At 46.0% G+C, this 18869-nt stretch overlaps 1 protein-coding gene and 2 long non-coding RNA genes across 8 annotated transcripts in view; 2 read left to right on the forward strand and 1 right to left on the reverse strand.

Annotated features, from left to right (window-relative positions):
- The window catches only part of Smad4 (SMAD family member 4), a 69002-nt gene extending 65292 nt beyond the window's left edge, over positions 1-3710 (reverse strand). For 4 of the 6 annotated variants that reach the window (NR_157374.1, NM_001364968.1, NM_001364967.1 and 1 more), the window contains exon 1: positions 3349-3710. The gene's annotated coding sequence lies outside the window, so the exon portion shown is untranslated. The remainder of the gene's footprint in view (positions 1-3348) is intronic. The other 2 variants (XM_006525701.3, XM_011246855.2) reach the window with 1 other exon arrangement.
- Positions 3711-3844: 134 nt separating this feature from the next.
- 4930578L24Rik (RIKEN cDNA 4930578L24 gene) lies at positions 3845-7124 on the forward strand. The gene has a single exon (NR_155448.1). It is a non-coding gene; the product is annotated as an RIKEN cDNA 4930578L24 gene (long non-coding RNA).
- A 4122-nt stretch (positions 7125-11246) lies between these two features.
- Gm32548 (predicted gene, 32548) lies at positions 11247-17512 on the forward strand. The gene is made up of 3 exons (NR_166872.1): positions 11247-11369; positions 14748-14898; positions 16926-17512. It is a non-coding gene; the product is annotated as a predicted gene, 32548 (long non-coding RNA).
- Positions 17513-18869: the final 1357 nt, after the last annotated feature.

Raw genomic sequence — 18869 nt, forward strand, 5'->3', positions numbered from 1 at the left:
TTCAATGTTCAAACAAGACTGAAATCATTGCCCCTAAACCCTGGGATTGAAAAGAAGTAGCAGAAAGAGCTGGGAGGCCACAGTTCTGTGGCAGAACTTGCCTGGCATTCATGACGACCTAAGTTCTATCCCTAGCAACAGAGGGGGCTAGAGCTGATAAAAAATACATAAATAAAAATCAACCCCATATGATAAGTTTTTTAAACTAGGAAAACAACTCTTATCTAAAATATGAATAAAAAGCAGTTGTGTTGTGAAGACAATCAACATCAAACTGACTGATACAAACACAGTTGTCTCTAGTGTGTCTGACCGGTGGACCTTAGCAACCTCAGCACCTGAGCACAGCAGTGTAGTTTTACATAAGCACGTACCATACTTGTTCGTCCTTAGCTATCCTAGTCGTCAATTTCATATTCCAAATACATTTTCCTGGATGCCAGCTACATCATGTAGTAGTGTCAAGGTGACACAATCTAAAATATCTTGTTTCTGAGAAGCTGGTATTCAGCCAAATTTTCCATTACCAAAATTACACATTTTAAAATAAAGGGAAAAAAAATCCAACAACTCTAAATGTGCCTCATTAGCATGAGCTGAGGATATTACAGTATCATAACAGAAGTAGCTCATATGCATGCTATCTATACATATTTATCAGTTATCTGAATGTCTACCTTAAGTGAATCTTAATCAGCAGATGGGGGAAAGAACTAAGTAATCTGAGAAAGCGGTACTAAATGTGACATCCGCTCTAACTTCAGCTTCCACTTAGCACAGAAACAATGACAGCCTTTAGTCGGGTTAGCTGTATACCTGACTGAGGACCACCTGAGTCAGTCCTCCTCACGGCTTTAACCCAGCACAGTGGAGGGCCGGGGTATCCAACCACAAGGAAGCACTGAGAAAGCTATTACAAGATGCTTATAAAGAGACACTCATTCTGGGTGAATCAAAAATGAAAAGAAAAACAAAAACCTAGGCATCAACTAGATGGGGGACAAAATAGAACTGAAGTAGGTAATATTTCATCAAAAACAAAAAAGAAAAAAAAAAGGATTGTGCTCTCATCTAGAGATCAAATTTTAAAGAAGCCCAAATATGCACTTTAGATTTAACCAACTCTGCAGACTCTGCAGGGTTAACTGCCCTGGTACAGGCCCCAGCTATGCACAGCTCAATTAGAATAGTGTGTGCCAATGTTACTATAACTCTGGCTCAGTTAGAAAAATAAAAAAACAGGTTCTAACGGGGGGGGGGGGGGGGGGGGATCCTGCATAAAGTATTTTACTATTCCACCATTAATACGGCCCCTCCCCCGTGTGTGTGAAGCAGAGAATCCAGAGACAAAACTCACCAACAGAAACACTTGAATTAACATGTAGCATACATGAAAATGACCTTAAAGAAAGAGCAAGATCTGTACAACTCATATAATCAGAACTATTTCAAGAGCAAAACCATCAGGGAAGTTCAGGTCCATATAAAACACACGCCAAATCACTGCACTGACTTGTTTAGCACAAATTTTCCTTAATTCTGTAAACACAATTTTAATTCTTCCCAACTTAAGATTTACAGTGGAAGCATTTAGTCCAAAAGTGTCAACTACATCTTCAAAAACAAAAATATGTAATACCCCTTTAATGCATACTCACTCAAAAGCCTAGAAAGCAAAAAAAAAAAAAAAAAAAAAAAAGCCACCTGTCTTAAGACAGTGACAAAAAACTAAAAACCTTTATGTCAATTCTCTTTGGAAAGGATTTGTTTTAATTCCGGCAATTGAAGCCTACATAATTCATCACATCAGAAGCTGCTTCAGGCTATGGGTATTAGTCTGCCTCGGTGCATGTTTGTAACCAGGTCACTGAAGAAAACACACTCCTGAGCCTATGAGCACCGTGTCGCAATTTTGTATCCCAGCTCCGGAGAAGCTGAGAGACACGGATGGTCAGGAGTTGAAGAGAGGAGCAGGAAGCCCTAGAGACTCATGACAGTACACTGAACAAAGCATTAGGGAGAAACTGTATTTTAAGAAATATTAAAGCAATCATTTACACTCTGAAATAACACGTACTAATCCTACCAGATAGATCCAAGAGATAGAGTCTACAGTAGGGAGAAGTTTACTTCTCTGAATAGCCTATGCTACATACATTTCAACTGCAAGCGCTTCATATCCTGAATGCAAGGTAAACCTGTAAAATCTGTAACAAAAACTATTCAAATGCGGTGCTTGAAATCTAATTGCTTTGTGGAATTTATAATAGATTTCTGTACATTCAGTTAAGATTCCACACGGTTTGTGTCAGCAGAAAGTCCTGAACCTGATTCTTAAAACGTTCAAAGTCTCAAGCTACTACTGAGAGGAAAAGGATGCTAAATCTGGCAAAATTCAACGATTGTTAAAAAATTAAGCGAGATTACAAGCCTGCAGAACACGAATTCAAGGTACTTAAAATAACTCCCTCTTTATCTCGTTACTTTATTTCTAAGTAAGTGACAATCCCACCTTAAGTTATCAGAAACTGAAGGCACTGATAAATTCTAAAATGAATTACCTGAAAACCAACTTTAAAAATTAAGTTTACTCCAGGTTTTGTGGGGTGGGGCAGTGGGGAGGAGCTATCAATAAACAGGGCTTTTTAAAACCTCTGGCAAAGGAACCTTTCAAGTTAACTAAACACGCCCTTGTCTTTGAAAATCTGGCTTGAGAAATCATAACAGCAGTTTGGGGTGCTGAAGCCAACGCCCTCCACCCTCCACCAATTTCACGCTCCGTGCATGTAGCCCTAACAATAAAATAAACTACGCCTTTTATTAGGAGACACGTTTTATTAGGGGAGGGTGGTTCAGTTTGGCGCTAAGAGTGTCTCCCGCACGCCGCCATCACCCACAATACCCAAAAAGTAAACAAATCAAAGCTACAAACGTAAACTCAGAGCACACAACCAGGAAGAGAAAGTGGGGACAAAGAGAAAACAAACACTTGCTGGGGGGTGGGGGAGGTGGGGAAGGCACGAGGACCCGACCCGGGGCACCCCGGGCATAACGCACTCGGGCCGGGCCGACGCGACGGCCCGGGCCGCGGCCAAACTCCTCCCGAACAACAAAGAGCGGCGGCACGGACGGGGACCGGCGACCGAGTTCCCGGGACGGCGGGCTCGCCTAACTGCGAGAGGAGTTGGGGCCCGGGAGCCACGCGCGGGCACGCGAAGCCCCGGACGCGCGGGGGCGACCCACCCGAGCCCCGCTGGGCCCACGCTCGCGCCGGTCGCCGCGGGAGCCCGCCCCGGGGCGGGGAAGCGCGGGCGCCGAGGCCCCGGTTAGGGGAGGACCGCGCGTTACCTGGGCTCCGCGCCGCACCGCGCCTCGCCTCGCTGTCGCTTCCCGGGCCCCGCCCGCGGCGTCCGGCCCAGGCGGCCCCCTCTCCCCGCCGCGCCGCGGACCGCGCCGGCCGGCCGGGCCGCTGGAGCTCCGGAGCCGCCCCGCTGCGGGGGGCCTCGCTCGCGGGCGCCGGCTCCGGTCACGCGCTCCCGCCCCGGGGACGGCCGCGGAGCGGAGCGCGGCGCGGGAAGGGCCTCCGGAGGACGGCGGGCGGGCGGGCGGACGGACGCGAACACGGGCTCCGCCACCCGAGCCGCTCCGTTACCGCAGCGGCGACGACGACCAGGGCCGTGTTGTTGCTGCCAACTTGTCGGAAGGACACTGAGCATGCGCGCGCGGAGACCACATCCGGGTAATTTCAGGGTTTGGCCCTTCCCTCCCCCGCTCCCCTCCCGCAGCGCTCCTTTCTCCCCGCTGCCCCCGCCTCCCGCCCAGAGCAGGGAGGGTCCCAGTGCGCAGGCGCCCGCGGGCAGCCCGGCGGCTCTGGCTGAGTTTGAGCAGCGAGCGAGCAACGGCGCCGGAGGGGAGTCGCCTTTTCGCAGGATGCCCTCTTCAGACACGGAGTGCGGTTCACAGAGTACCCAAGCAGCGTGGGACAGCTCGGGATGAGCGATGGGCAGGCCCGCCGGGTTGGGTTGGCTTTTGAAGACCTTGGTGGACACAGCTGGACCGAGTGCGGGTGTTTGTAGCAGTTTACTTCCGAGCGGATCTCTCACTCTGTCCCTTTCATCACACCGGCTCCAAAAGGTTGAGCTCGGAGGCGCGCGCGACAGTCAAGGAGTCACATTCCAGGGCCTAGCCCGAGGTGGCCAAACGTGAGCAGTTGGGAAAGAGGCGGGAATTTCGAGTTGGAGGCGACCTTCAAGACTTGCTTAAGTGTACACCTGCTAAATAGGTTGTGCAGGCTGGGATGTAAAGAAAGCTCAGTTTCAGAACTTCACACCTTACAAAACAAGTCAAAACTACCTCTCATTACTTAAGTGGTCCGCTATCTAAAACTTTCAGGGCAACGTAAAGGGACAGTTCAAAATTTGTTGTCCATATACAAAGCCCTGGGTCCATCCCACCACAAAAGTGGTGCATTTGGTGGCAAAAGGCCCGTCTTTGATTTTGACTTTGTACTTACTTTCTTGTATAATTTTATGAATATTGTACTTAGTAGCTAGAACACAAGCCTGCCGTATAGTCCCTGGCTTTAAATCACAGCCCATGCATGTAAATCTTAGCCCTTGGGAAGCAGAGACAGAAGGAGCTCCAGCCTGGTGGATTTACGTGGCAAATTTCAAACCAGGACTAAATAGACAGACCCTAACTTTAAATTTATTCAGACGTCTAGGAAACATGAATTATATGTTGTCTTTTTGTTTCCTTTTTCACCTTCCCTCGGGGTTCCTTCTAGTACAGCTGTTAGACCAAGTCATTTCTTAAGTCTGTTGGAGAAACTTTACAACACACACCAATGTGTAACACTGCCCCCCCAGGGTAAGCCAAAGGGACAATTCAAAAGTTGATGTCTGCAATGAGAAAATAAATCACTTAAATGAATCGATAGTAGAATTTCCTTCACAAATCCAATTCTTCATTGTCATCAAAATTGATAGGTGCAGTACAAATTGAGTTATATATAAAAAGAGAGAGAGAGAGAGATATGAAGTTAGGAAAAGGATATTCCAGTGGGGGAGTCCAGGAGCTGTTGTAAGAAAGCCTGGAGTGGATAAGATCTATATACAATGTATAGATACATGTATGACACTCTCAAAGGATACAACTTTAAAGATTGAAGGAAGATCTTTCAGCTGGCAGATCATTAAAACTGGTTGTAGATCAACTCATGACCCTTTGGATGCTCCTGAAAGAAGAATATTAAAACTAAGTTGTCTTACTATCTATCACTCAACTTCTATTCCATCTGTAACAGGTATTTATGACTGTATAGCACGGTACACTTTAGAAGGTTAAAGCAGTACACCTACTGTTCCTGCGGTGTCCAGGCACTGGTCCTCTACAGAAGCAAGACCCCCCCCCCCCCAGGAAAGAAGACTCATTCCCTCACACAGGTGTCGTCAGCATCCACTGCCCGGAGACCACAGGGCTGGAGGTCTCAGTCTCTTGCTGCCTGTCAGCTAGAGGTCCTCCCAGGGACTCTACAACAGTGGTTCTCGGTCTATGGGCCATGACCCCTTTGAGGGTCTACCCACCTTTCACAGGGGTCGCATATCAGATATTATGCACATTAGATATTTATATTAGATATTTATATTACAATTCATAACCTCAAAATTACAGTTATGAAATAGCAACAAAAGTAACTCTGTGATGGTGGGGGGGGGGGTGACCACAACATGAAACCCCCTATTAAAGGTTTGCCGCAGTACGAAGGTTGGGAAACACTGCTGCAGAAGAAGTTTCAGTATGGTGGCTTGCTTCTTCAGAGCCAGCTAAGATAGGCGCTGCATTAAGGTTATATCATTATTATGTTTTTCTCTCTTGCCCTCAGAAGTCCTGTGTGTGTGTGTGTGTGTGTGTGTGTGTGTTCCTACCTGGTGTGTACATGTGTGTATATCAGTGCATGGATGTCTGAAAGTCAGAAACCAACGTCAGGTGTCTTCCTCTGTCAAACTCCACATTATTATTGTTTTGAGATAGGGTCTGTCACTGAACCTGGAGTTCAGAGATTTGTCTAGACTAATTGTCTAGTGAGCTCTAAGAATCCTCTTAGCTCTGCCTCCCCGGTGCTAGGATCACAGATGTGCGCCCCCACACGTGGAGTGCTGAGCATGGAGCCCTTCATGCTGAGTGACAAGTACTGGAGCTTTAATACGAGTGCTGAGCACTGAGCCCAGATCCCCATGCTGAGTCTAAGTACTTTACCAACGGAGCTGCCTCCACAGCCTCATCATTATCTCTCTTTTAAAGAGATGTGACCAAAGCTGACCCAAACTCCTGGCCTCAAGGGATCCTCCTGCCTCAGCCTCCTTAGAGTAGGGACCACTAACACCTGCCTTGGCCATGGTCTTATGCGACATAATCTCATGCGCAGACTTGTATGGGACCTAAAAAAGGAAGCACTGACTGCATTTGTAAAGGGGAAAGGACCACAGGGCATGAACACAGGGCGGTGAGGGCCCTGTGGGATGAGGACCATGTGATCTAGGAATCCTTAGCTCTTCCTCACATTGCCCTTCTGGCACCCTCTGCTTGTTTGCTGAAGGGGAACTTGACTATCCCCTGGGGCACTGCTCTCCCTCTCTCAAGCAGTGGGAAGTGTATTTTCTACCATGAGCTCCTTACACTCTATCTTCCCCGGGGATGAGTCTTTTAAGTGGCCATTCAATACTGAGTGATCAGTCCTGATATCATATACACTCAAGTAACATTAAATGGGCTGATCAAGTTGATTTTATTTATTTAGGTATATGTCATATATTATTTATTTAGGTACATATATTATATGTGTGTATATATACATATATGTGTATAATGTATATGTGTATGTATAATTTATGTATATATTATTTGCATCCTATATGTGTGTATGTATATATATATATATATATATACACGTATATGTATATGTATATATATATATATATATAAAACACAAAAGCATGCCATGAATTCTAGAGGGACAAAGAAAGGGCATGTGAGAACAGTTGAAAGGAGAAAAAAGAAGGGAAAATGATGTAACTATATTTTAAAAAAAATTTTTTTTAAATAAACCATCCAAGTTTCCACTTTCCCAGACATGTGACCTTTATTTTACCATCCCCGTCTCATGAGCCTCCTCCTCCCTTCTAGGGAGAATGTCTGAATTCTGAGGAAGCAGCTCACACACTGGCTGAAGCGAGCTCTTCCCTGAAGGTGGTCCCAACCCATCTCCCCAGGTCAGCAGCTCCACAGACCACTGTTCCCTCCTTTCTGTGACGTCAGTGTTCCCCTCTCCACTGGTCATTCCGTGCGCCTACCAACAGCTGTTACTTCACTCGTCCAAAGCCTTCTCTCTGCCCCATTTGCAAAGCCTCTACCAGGGTGTTTTAGGGTGATACTTCACTTTTAGTTCCCCCATCCAGGAGTGGCATACTTAGAGTATAATACCGTTTCTGTAAAGTCCCAAAATGAGTGATGTAATATGTTAAGACTAACCCATGTGAGCTGGCGATAAGCTTGAGAACCCAGAACCCACATAAAAGCCAGGCATAGCTGTACCTTCTTGTAATCTATCACTGGGAAAGGGGAGACAAAAGTATCCCTAGGGCTCACTGGCCAGCAAAACTAACCTAATTATTGAACCCTGGGTCCCAATGAGAGGCCTTTTCTCAAAAAGAAAAGAAAAAAAAAGGGGTGCCTGAGGAAAATCACCCAAGATTCCACATACATGTTCACAAATATGCACGTACAGACATACACATGCATCTTCAGACACATAAACACACACATATGACTACACACATGAAGTCATAGATGTACCGTACTTTCACTTGTCAGCCGCAGTGGTAGGTCCTTCACTCTCTCCGCAGCTCTCCCATCACACCTTACAGTTTAATACTCTGTCTAAATGACTTTTGGAAAGGTTACTAACGAGCTTTGTTTTGCCTAAATGCAATGGTTAGGTCCCATTCTGATAGACCTTTCTATGACAGCTGACAGGGCTAATCATTGGGTAGAGCAGTGTTTTGGGTGTTTATTTGTTTCAGCTTATTGGTTTCCCTGGTCTCTTTGTCCTTGTCCTTTTTGTGGCTCCACCTCTTCTCTCAAACCATTTAACCTTGCACTGAGTGGCCCCAGGCTCATTCCTTAAATCTTCTCTCTCTCTTTTTTTTCAATCTGTACATATTTTCTCAATGATCTCACCCAGCCTCTTGACTTTGAGTGCCATCGGAGATATATGACATCATCACACAATGACAACGGTCAAATTGATATCACCAGCTCAGCCCTTCTATCTGAATCCTGGACTGTGGTTATCTGCCACATCTCAAACTTCACAGGTCACAAACTGAGCTGTTCTCCCCCACACTGTGACCTCATACCTGAGTCAGGCCACATTCTGTGCTTTCCCACTTCTAACATAACAGCTAGAGGCGCATCCCGGCCAGTCAGGCGTGATGGCACGCCCCAGGTCATCGCACCAATCAGGTTGGAGAGCTTAAGTCCCTCCTGAGCTAAGTAGTGAGATTCTGTCACAGAGGGAGTGAGGGCTGCTTCTACACACACAGCTCTGTGGTGAAGCACTTGCCCACCATACACAAGGCCTGAAGCTTGATCCGCAGTACCAAAATCAATAAATAACAAAGCCTCAACTCATTTCTTTATTAAGTTTCCCCAATTTGTTCGGAGTGAAGGTCTCCATACTCCATAAGAGTTCTAAGTCGAGCACCGCCCCTCCTACCTTGGCCTCTCTCCACTCACTTGTCAGTCTTCTCCAGCCTTCCTGGTAGGAGATGCCACACTCATTCCCTCGGTACAGGCTGTGCCTTCTGCCTGGTACACATTTTCCCAGAGACCTGCATCTACATTCCTTACTACCCTTGGACAGAAACCATCTTTTCAATGAGGCCCACCATGACCTTTCTAAAACCACAACCCATTCTTTCCCTTTCTCTGCTCTGCCAAGCTGAGGTTCAGACCCAGGGCTCTGTAAATGCTAGGGGAGCCCTGGGCTGTATCCCCAACCTTAGCCCTGCTGTCACCTTGCTTTCCCTTTTCTCATGGCACCTATGAAGAAGGTAAAGGTAGATGACCTTGCTTATTGTATAAACAAGACCATAAACCCCATAAGACAGACATTTACTAAGCTGTAGTACTTGCTGGTACATACAAGTACCACCTATGCTCCAAGCACCTGCGTGTTCACATCATTGCATGAGTGTAGAGGACAAGGTCAGCTCAGGCTGTTGGGCTTGGTGGCAAGTGTCCTCGCTCACTGAGCAACCCTTCAGCAACTCCAGACTCTAACTTTAAGCCTATGCCAAAATTGGTTTACGGTGCATGGTAGCAGATGCTCATAATCCCAGAATTTAGGAGGGTGAGTCAGGAGTAGTTAGCTCGAGGCCATCTTGAGCTACATAGCTAGTTCTTAAGTAGTATCTTATGTTGTTTGCATCAATTAGGTATTAGTGGTGATTTGAATGATAAATGTCCCACTCGGGCTCATGTATCTGAAAACTCAATCTATGCTTATGGTGCTGTCTAGGGAGGTTATGGAACCTCTAGCTACTACAGCCTTGTTAGAGGAAGGATGTCACAGTGGGCAAGCTTTGAGAGTTTGTAGCTCACCCCAGTTCCAGTTTACTCTGCTGCCTCTATGGGGCTAAAGATATGATCTCTAAGCTTCCTGCTCTGGGACCTGTTGCCATGCCTACCCCACCATAGGGCCTCTCCTTCTGGAACTGTCAGTCAAAATAAAATCTTTCCTCCATAGGTTGCTTTTCTTCATGGTGTTTCATTACAGCAATAGAAAAGTGACCAATATATGTTGTATTCATTATACAGTCAAGATGGATTTTCTTGCTGGGTATGATGGCTCATGTCGTTTATCCCAGCATTTGGAAGCCAAAGGTAGGTGGGTCTCTGAGTTCAAGGCCATCCTGATCTACATGAGTTCCAGGACAGCCTGAGCTACACAGAGAGACCCTGTCTCAAGAAGAAACAGCAACACAATGACAATAGGTTTTCTTAACCTTCAAAGACTCTGAGACTCCATTTTATAATTTTTTTCAAATCAAAGAGAAATATTATAGGTGGATCAATAAAAAAAATGCCTTTCCAGCCTAAAATATTACACTAAAATGCTCAGAAACACGTGTAATGGAAATCCAAGATCAGAGACCAGAGAATGATATAAAATTTCTGTTAAAGAAAAGCTTGTTCGTGTATTTTTTTTAATGGATGATAGATGGGTTATTCTATTTAGATTCCCCTGGATATACTTAAGGAATGATGTAACAATCTTATTTTAAAATGCCAATACTTATAATGTGATGGAAATAATAAAGCACAGCATCATTTAAAGCTAAAATGAAACATTTTAGATAATGACCTTTAAAAGTACAAGAAACATAGTCTCTCAAATTTCTTTTCTGAGGCAAGCAAGGGAGTCATTTTGAAGACCACTGTCCCAAAGCACTCACAGAGAGCCAAGCCACCACTTTGCAGGGCTTTCCTGAGTGAGCCACCTCTATTTCCGTCCACATCCACCTCTCTGACCTGTGCAGACAGAGGCTTCAAAGTGTTGTGTCCCTGCTGCCCCTGAAGGGGTCCTCCATCTCCTAGGAACAGTCCTCTCCCATGAGAGAGAACCACAGACTCCAGGCAGGCACTGAGTTTGAGATCCTCCATCTGCCCTCCTCACGCGTGGACGCGCGTGCGCGCGCGCACACACACACACACACACACACACACACACACACACACACACACAAGTGCTGGGATGGTGGGTACACGCTACCATGTCCAGCCATTTAACTCAAAGTCTATTTAAAGAAGAACCCCAGGTTGCCCTTTGGTGATTTAACAGTGATTCGCCTAAATGGGAAGTGTTTGAGTAATCTTCAGCTTCGTGTCCAGGACTGTATTTTTGAGTGGTGCCTAGGATGTACATTTGACTGCCAAGCCTTTTGTTCTTTTAGTTTGAGAGGAGAAAAGAAGCCGAGAAGTGAGCGGAGCAAAGGTTCCATCTTTCCGTTTCCTTCTGAAAGTCTGTAATAGCTGCTGTCCAAGCTGGATCGAGCAGGACCTTCATAGGCAGTTGTGGACAGAGTCCCAAGCGGGGAAAGAGGCGGGGCAGGAAGGAAGGAATTAGGAGGGGAGGGGAAAACCCACAGTTCATCTTTGTCCTGGCAGCAACCCTCAAAATCCACAAGAGACCACTGGCATCGCTGACAGCGAAAGACAGCAGCAGGGCAATGCTTTAGGGGCCCCAGTCTCCTCTTCAGTGCATTGGATGCCGTACTCGGTGCCTGCTATGCACCAAATATTGAAAGGTTTGGAGATGAGTCTACCAACCAATATTCTGGAACAGCTCCCAACCCTGTGGGTGACAGTGGAATGCTGGGATAATTCTGAAGGTGTAGGAGTGAATGCTAAGAGGAGAGATGGGGGGCGGGGGGGGGGGGGGAATCAGTAAAAACGGTTCTCCAGCTGAGCCTTGTGAAGCAGTCATTGTCTGGGAGAAAAGAGGGGATTTTTTAAAGGCAAAAGGAACAGACTTAGAAATATGAAACTGTTTGGTGTGTTTGTGGAATGGTTTTTAAAAATCAGTACGTAGCCCATAGATATACTTGCCCATGTTTTCAAAAAGCCAGAAACTGCCAGGCAGTGGTGGTACACACCTTTAATCCCAGCACTTGGGAGGCAGAGGCAGGCAGATTTCTGAGATTGAGGCCAGCCTGGTCTACAGAGTGAGTTCCAGGACAGCCAGGGCTATACAGAGAAACCCTGTCTTGAAAATAAATAAATAAATAAATAAATAAATAAATAGCTAAAAACTATTCATAAAAGATTATACAATGGATTATTTGCTAAAGTAAGTAGAGACTGATATTTATATAAAAAAAAAGACTTGAATAAGTTATGATTCATCCATGCAACAGAGTGTCAGACCTTGGATCTAGGTGTGGCAGCCACTGAAGCAGAGTGATAACAAGGAGACTCTCGTGCTGGCATTTAGGCTGTAGGGAGGAGAAATAAGTTTGTCACAGTATGGGGGTACCACACAGGGTAAGGACAGAACCCATGTGAGTTAGATGAGAGGACATTTTTCACTGTATGGCTCCTTTTGAAACCACGTACCTATATCACCAGTCCAAAAACTTAGATGTAAACCTGATTCAAACTTGAAATTCAACACAACCAGAAAGAACCTAGTCTCTCTGGGACTCTTTGTCGCAGTCCTGGCTTCGGTGAGTCTCTGGGACCACTCTGCATCCACACTGCTACAGACAGTCCAAGCTGCAGGTTCCCTGGGACTCCAGCTTCTCAAGTCCTAACATCAGCTTGAATACAGCCAGGGTCCCACGGGATTTGGGCGCAGAGACAGATGGGTGGGAGATGCACCCAGGAAGATAGGGTGGCGCAGAGCGTGAGAAAAGGTATGCTCAGTACCTAAACTCTTAGGACCACATAGTATGTTTGACTTTTTATAGTTTTATTGAGAAATAATTTAAATATTAAACCTCTTTTTTCAGTAGACAGTTCAATGCATTTCTGTAAATGTATGTGTCATGCAGCAGCCACCAACTCAAGCAAGTTTTAGGGCACTGCATCCTTCTAAACGGTCCCTCATGCCATCCTCATCCTTGGGCCCTTTTGATAAGTTAAGCGTTTTTCTACAAGTTCACATAAGTAGAATCTCATTTGTGTAGCCCTTTATATCTAGAGTCTTTCTCTCAACGTGTTTTGTGATCCGAAGTGTTACTGTGTGTGTGAATAAGCAATCGGACCTTTCATTGTTGGGCATACTCCACTGTACACAAATCCAGAGATGCCAAAGTAGGTTAGTGGGTTAGTGGTCATCAGGAAATGGGAGAGAGACATAGGGCCTCTTGTCAGGATGGTGGAAATATTCTAGAATTAGATAATGCTGGTGATTATACACTGAAATGACCACTCTCAAGGGTTAAAATGGTAAATTCTGTGTTATATACATTTATCTGAAAATTACATTTTAGGATGCACTGCAAGAGGACTTACTAAGCAAATCACCTCGGAAGGCCAGCTGGCCTGGGTTCGAGTAAGAATTTCATTCCAGAGTAGCTTCAAGAACTCGGACAAAGAAGTCTGCCTCAGTTCCTTCTGCAATTCGTCTCCCAGAGCGGTCCTAAGACCTGAGTGATAACTCCAGGAAAAGCACCTCACTTGGGGACTAACACGGGCCTAATCAGTGTTGGCTCCTGGTTCAGCTACCCACACCTGCCATGTGGGAGGCTGGAACTTGATTCAGTCCATCAGCAAGGAATGACGCTGAACCATTAAAACGTTAGGAATGGGCCAGGCCTGGAGGTACAGGCTCTAGTTCCTCCTACTGGGAAAGCTGAGGCAGGAGGACCACAGGTTTGAGGCGAACATTAGCTACAGAACAAGTCTAATGCAAGCCTGTCATTAATCTGTCCAGACGTTGTTTCAAAGTGAAAGATAAAGGCTAGGGTGGGGCACGGTGGCACTGCTTGCAATCATAGCACTTAGAGGAGACGTGGATGGGAGGTTTACTGTGAATTTGAGGCTAGCCTGGTGTACATATTGAGTTTGAACTTACAGCAAGTTCTAGGCCAGCCAGGGCTCCATAGCCCCTCCTCCAAGACAAACCAAAAATGGGCAAGGTTCTCCTCAGTTCAATCCTCAGTACTGGATAAACTAAACAAAATAAACTAATTTAAAATATATATCAATATCAGAAAAGACAAAGACCAAAAAAAGGCTCCTCTACTTCCAGATTAAGGAGACTAACAGACATGCCTTTTTTGCTGCAAAAGATATTATGGAACAGAGACTAAATAATGATATTGAACAGATTTTATTTTGTTTGTGTGTGTGTGTGTAGCTGAGGATTGACTCGGGACTTCAATATATACTAATATACTATATACAATATATACTATATGCAATATATACTATATGCAATATATACTATATGCAATGTATACTATATACAATATATACTAAGCACATGCAGAACCGCTGAGCTCATACACCTCAGCCCCAGCTGTAGGATTTCAACCCTTTATAGCCTCAGCATTCTACAGTGTGTGTGTGTGTCTGTGTGTGTGTGTCTGTGTATGTGTCTGTGTGTGTCTGTGTGTGTCCGTGTGTGTGTGTGTCCGTGTGTGTGTGTCTGTGTGTGTCTGTGTGTGTGTGTGTGTGTGTCCGTGTGTGTGTGTCTGTGTGTCTGTGTGTGTGTGTGTGTCTCTGTGTGTGTGTCTGTGTGTGTGGGGGGGGGTGCTACCCTTTGCCCCAAACAGCAGTAGCCTGAAGCCAGAGCCTCAGATGACCCAGAAGGTGGTCTTAGGAAAGGTTTCTGCATGCATATCCTGCACACACACAGTTTGAGAACCTTAAGGAAGGCTTTGATTCAATGACTGCAGGGCCAGGCTAGATGAAGACCTTCCTAACAAATTCTCTAGTGAGGCTGTCACTGCTGGTCCCTAGACCGTGAATCTCAAGAAGCCAAAGTCCCATACTGTGTGGCCCAGACCTGCAGGGATGCAAACACCGATTTCATTAAGGGACCAACAGCAGAGTGGGAAGAAACGACAAGATTTAGGAGTGACAAGATTTAGGAGTTATCCACCGTCATCAGCCTGCCCACTCCAAATGCTTTCTGGCAGGTCGAGCTGCCTTTCTTCCCAACGGGCTTTCATTCACAGAACATGCGCCCACTGGGTGCCACACTTGAGAATTCAGAGCTGGGCGGGATGAACATTCACTGAAACAGTTACCCTTCATCCGGTCCATCCCTTCTCCCAGGAGACTCGGAGTCAGCCTATAAAGGAGCCTAAGCAGTGTCGAGTCCCACAGGTAAACTTGGCATCCAAGTCTCAATGTCACAGGCACAGAGAGGATGTTGCGGGAAGGGGGTGCCAGAGATTTCAAGTTTATCAAGAGCAGGAAGAAATAAAACAGGAGCTGGCAGTCTTACTGTGGCATTTTGGTGCTAAAAGTCTCCTCGAATTAATATTTGTGTTGTATATTTTTAGCTCTCAACTTTAAACTGCACGACCTAAACAATATCAGCTTTTTCTCAAGTGGGTGTGCGTGTGAGCACGTGTGTCAGAGACACTGAGCTGGAGATACACGTGGTTATGAACCCTGACGCGGGGACCGGGATTCAGACATGGGTCCTCTCCACGAGCAGCATGCGCTCTTATCCACTGAGCCATCTTCCCAGCCCCATCCTCTTCATATTTTTCAAACATTATTCTTAGAATAGACACTTGAGGAAAATAATCAGTTTCACCTAGGACCAACATCAGCTACTGTTTGTAAAGTTCCTGGGATAGTTGTAATGTCACGTTCAGAGGTGGGTTCCGCTCAGCAGGTAGGTGCGGGAGAGCAGGATATGCGCATGGGTGTGGGAGAGCAGGATACTGAGTGCATTTGAGCAGATGGTGCGTTATATTTCCTCACAAAAGATCTGGAAGGATGGTGAGTAGGTTTATATGCAGAACCCTCACCTCTCTGAGGCCTCCTGGACACACCCACCAGCACCCCGAGATTTTCCTGTCCCTTTATCTTTGTGTGTGTCTGCTGTTAACTGTCTGCCTTTGTCTTCTCCCTCTTTCCTGGGACTGACTTTGGTTTCCCTGGTATTCCTGAGTGGTTTCATCCAGCTGCTGCCTGGGAAATGCCCCTGTACTTCTTTGCCTATGGTGGCTTCTGCCCTCACAATCCAGGCACCTGGGCAGGGCACACGTCTTCCATAAAGAAGAGGACACCTCCAGGGAGACAACCCCCTTCTGCATCAGGCTACCAGCCAGAACTATTCACTTCCTTTCAGAAAAGCTGGTTCTGGGGCCACCTCCTACGTGAATTAGCAGTATCCCTGATCAATTTTGTTGTTGTTGTTGTTGTTGTTTTGTTTTGTTTTTGTTTTTTGAGACAGGGTTTCTCTGTATAGCTCTGGCTGTCCTGGAACTCACTTTGTAGACCAGGCTGGCCTCAAACTCAGAAATCCGCCTGCCTCTGCCTCCCGAGTGCTGGGATTAAAGGCGTGTGCCACCACACCTGGCTCCTGATCATCTTTTGAAGAGATGTCCTTGGAGTCTGGGGAGATGGCTTAAAGGGTAAAGCACTCGAACACAAGGACCTGAGGCCATGTAAAGCCGGATACAAATCCAAGGCCCCACAGACAAATGGAAAGTGGAGATAGACGAATCCCCAGTGCCTTAGTTAGGGTTTCTATTCCTGCACAAACATCATGACCAAGAAGCAAATTGGGGAGGAAAGGGTTTATTCAGCTTACACTTCCATACTGCTTTTTATCACCAAGGAAGTCAGGACTGGAACTCAAGCAGGTCAGGAAGCAGGAGCTGATGCAGAGGACATGGAGGGATGGTCTTTACTGTCTTGCTTCCCCTGGCTTGCTCAGCCTGCTTTCTTATGGAATCCAAGACTACCAGCCCAGAGATGGTGCCACCCACAAGGGGCCTTTCCCCCTTGATCACTAATTGAGAAAATGCCCCACTGCTGGATCTCATGGAGGCATTTCCTCACCTGAAGCTCCTTTCTCTGTGATAACTCCAGCCTGTGTCAAGTTGACACAAAACTAACCAGTACACCCAGGGAGGCTCATGGGCCATTTAGACTAACTATAAGGGGATAAACAAGAGACCCTGTCTCAAGGTAGAAGGGGAGACACCTGCGATCACTGTGGTACATGTGCCTTGACCCATGCACATGAAAACACACACCACTCACAACACACATGAAAACACATACAACACACATGTAAACATACAACACACATGAAAACACAATAAAACCCACATGAAAACACAACACACAATACAACACATATACTTTTTTTGTTGTTTTGGTTTTTTTAGGAAGAAAGATACTCTGCGAGAAGTCTTCTCTGAGGCTCACCCTCCTTGCTCAGCAGTCAGGCAAGTAACTTTGCCTGAGAGTTGTGAAGTTCATCAGAACTTGCTTGAACTTGTCCAAAGCTATACCTACTACTTAGAATGTGGTCAAGACTCCAGTGAACCAGGGTCTACTATAGCTCTTTGGAAAATGCTCTCTCCTTACTGCTGTCCTGAGAAGGGAAAATCCAAACAAGATTCTTCAGCCAAGGCCAAGATCATAGTGGACAGTCGATAGCCTACAAGGTCTGGGGTGAAACAGAGTGTTGCCTCCCTCCCGTCCCCGTCTTCCCAAACATCACCCGTCTGAAAGGCCCACGCCTCCTCCCAGTGACTCCATCTCCGCTGATCTCATCCAGGCAGCCACAAGTCACGTCTCTGCTCTTGACTTTTACTGTCCTGTGTGTTTACATTCTACTTAATTAGGAGTCGGTAGCACATCATCTTTGGGTTATAAATGATCTTTGAAGTCAAATGGACAAGGCATTAAAAGTCCTGGGCAAGTTACTAGACATCCGAACCTCAGTTAAATCCTCAACATTAAAAAAGCTTAAAGGAAAAAAAAAAGCATTTGTGTGGATATTTGCACATGAGGGGGAGGTATGTTGTTTTGTGTTTACGGACTGCCCTTGAACTCCTTCTGATCCTCCAGCATCCAGTTCCCAGGTGCTGGGATTATAAAGGTTGCATATCTTGCCCTACCAAGTAACGTGCTCTCTTTTTCTTTTCTTTTTCTTTCCTTTTTCTGTTTCTTTCTTTCTCCTCTTCCTTCCTTCTTTCCTTCCTTCCTTCCTTCCTTCCTTCCTTCCTTCCTTCCTTCCTTCCTTCCTTTCTTTATTCCTTTCTTGGTACTGTAACCTTGTTTAATTTTTTTCTCCCAATAATTAAATGAAAGCTTATATCCAATAAAAATTTACCCAGTGTCCACCATCTGTTAGGCACAGCCCTGGATGGGAACACACTGGCACACAAGGCAAATTCTTTCTCCTTAAAGAGCTTACATTATAATGGATGCTACATACAATAAATATGTAGGTGAGGGAGGTGGTAGATATAATTAAACTGCTTTTTGTTTTCTTCAGAAGAACACAGAGACGTCAAGCGCAGTTTCACACCAGACGATCAGGAGGCTCTCTGAGGAGCTGACACATAAGCAGGGACCTGACTGATGCTAAGAAGGGAGCTGTGAGCTGGGCACTGTGGCACTACACCTTTAATCCCAGCACTCTGGGAACACAGGGAGGCAGATGTGCAGGAGTTTAAGGCTAGTCTGGACCATATATCAAGTTCCAGGCAAGGCAAGGCAAGGCTATATAGTGACACCCTGTCTCAAAGGAGGGGGTGGGGGGATGCAAGTAGTAGTGATACTAAACCAAGAAGTGAGCTATGCACAAATCTGAGAAGAGCAGATAGAAAGGCCCTGAAGCAGAAGGAAGCCCATTCTATTCACAAGACAATCAAGTCAACCCAGAGCAAGGCAAGGAAGCTTTGAGTCTGCAGAGGAAACCAGGGAGATGGTGTGTGAGGAAGAGCTTTGGAATGCAGTGCAAACACCAGAAGTGACAGCTCTGGAGGGCGGCTGCTTTCCTACTGCAGTTTCATGCCCTGTCTTGTCTTTATATGGGGGGGGGGGAGGCTTGGTGTGTGTGTGTGTGTGTGTGTGTGTGTGAGTGTGTGTGTGTTTCGTTTGTTTGCTCCTTTTTGAGACAGCGTCTCCTTTGTGACCTACACAGGCCTTGAACTCCCAGGTTCAAGTGATCCTCCAGTCACAGCCTCCGGGGTAGCTGGGACTGTAGACACATGCACGACACTGGGACTGAGCGAATGTGGTCATCTATTGAGCAAATCCGTACAGAGTGCCATCAGGTCGTTGTGCTACAAGATAAATACGTCATAGTGAATAGCATG

The sequence above is a fragment of the Mus musculus genome, chromosome 18 (genome assembly GCF_000001635.26).
Source record: "Mus musculus strain C57BL/6J chromosome 18, GRCm38.p6 C57BL/6J".
In the NCBI taxonomy this organism is placed as follows: Eukaryota; Metazoa; Chordata; class Mammalia; order Rodentia; family Muridae; genus Mus; species Mus musculus.